We start from the raw sequence: 1844 nt of genomic DNA, 5'->3' as shown, positions 1-1844 counted from the left end.
TAGGGTAACAAGGGAACGTGTTCAGTGCAGATCAGTGAGTAAGCACAAGCCCGCCTTGTTTCAGTGCCTATGCTTAAACTGCCCCCTGGCTGAATATCCCAATATCACCTTTTTTTCTCTCTCTCTCTCTGTATTTCAGTTTGGATGATTTCTATTGGCCCATCTTCAAGTTTACTGATTGTTTCCTCTGATGTGTTCAGGCTCAGAAGCTCATCAAATAAATTTCACCTTTGATATTGTAGGGTTTTTTAACTAGCATTTCAGAATTAATATTTTAAGTCTACCTTTCTGCTAATATTTCTCACCTGTCCATGCATGTTGTCCACTTTTTCTTCTAGATCTTTTGATAAATTAATCATAGTTATTTTAAAGTGTCTGTCTGATTTTTCTAATCTGGGCCACCTCTTTGTTTAGGTCTGCTGACTGCTTATCTATTGATAATGGATCAATAGATAATGTTTTCTTCTTTTTTTTGTGTTTTTCATAATTTTTTAATTGAATAACAGACTTCTATATAATGTAGAAAAGAACAGAAGAGACTGGAGTAAAAAGTATTTACACACAAAATTAAGCATACCTTTTTATCAGTCATTAGTGAGAAAAAAAAAACAGCAAGGTTGAGTCAATTTACTCAGTAATTGAGCCATATTTGGGTTTTATTTTGATACATTTCCTTGCTATAAACCACACACTTCAAATTCCCCCTAGTGATGGGGGGATGCTACCTTCTGCTTCGTGTAAACACCGTATGCCTGAGGGATTACTCATTGCTTCTTCCCTATCTTCCACTCTCAGAAGGCCGTGCATGCCTGTCCCACAGAAGGGCATCTCACTTCATGCTCGTCCAGTGGTAGGCAGTTGTTGCTTATTACTCAGAGAATGCTGTGTGGTGGGAGTCCCTGAGTGGCACAAATAGTTAAATACTTGACTGCTAACTGAAAGGTTGGAGGTTCAAGTTCACCCAGAGGCACCTTGGAAGAAAGTTTTGATGATCCACTTCTTTAAGATTACAGCCATTGAAAACCCTTTGGAACACAATTCTGCTCTGACACACATGGGGCTGCAATGAGTTGAAGTTGACTGAACGGCAATTGATTTTGATTACACCATGTGATGTAGATGGTGTGATTTCTCATTTCTCCCACTCCAGCCTCAGTCCTATATGGGCCTGGGCTGCACAGTGGAGATTTCTCAGCACCCCTGATCCTCATCCCCTTATATTCTTAGTGTCAGCAGACCCTATCTTTGTATCATTACAGGATTCTGGGCCTGAGCAGTTTCCTGCCCTCCTCTCAGAGCAGACTGCTTTTGCTTCCACCCTTCCTTCAGCATGAGTGTAACTTTACCTGGGACAGGGGCAATTTCCTGCTCTGCCTCCTGTGGTAGACCGCTGATGCTTGTTGCTTGTTACTCGGTGCGAGACTTTTGCCTCTCCCCAGCTTCTTGCCTCTCCCCATCACCTAGCCCCAGGAAGAGATAATTTTTGCTTCTACCCCTTTTTCAGTGGCATTTTTAAAATATGGTAGTACTGAGAGAGCAACTTGTTACCAATGAATGTGTTAATAAATGAATTAATGAAACAAAATTGATTTTATGGTGTTTGCTTTATAGTTAGCACTGAAGTAAATGCATCCCTGTTGAGGGTCTCTTTCCTTTGGGGCCTTTATAGTAAAGGAAAGGATTTTGTAGATTTTTTTTGGCTTTATCTCATTGTTACTGAAAGAGTTATGATCTCCGTGGCTTTTAACTTCCTAAGTGAAAGAAAAACTCCTCATCCCTTTTGCTTTTTAAGAATTGAGCTCTGAAGGGCAATGTACCAAATGTGAGTGACCAATATGGCAGCA

Source organism: Orycteropus afer, unplaced genomic scaffold (assembly GCF_000298275.1).
Source record: "Orycteropus afer afer isolate SDZICR_OR568_19922 unplaced genomic scaffold, OryAfe1.0 scaffold00054, whole genome shotgun sequence".
Lineage (NCBI taxonomy): Eukaryota > Metazoa > Chordata > Mammalia > Tubulidentata > Orycteropodidae > Orycteropus > Orycteropus afer.
The sequence above is the reverse complement of the archived record's forward strand: the minus strand, read 5'-3'. Positions refer to the sequence as shown.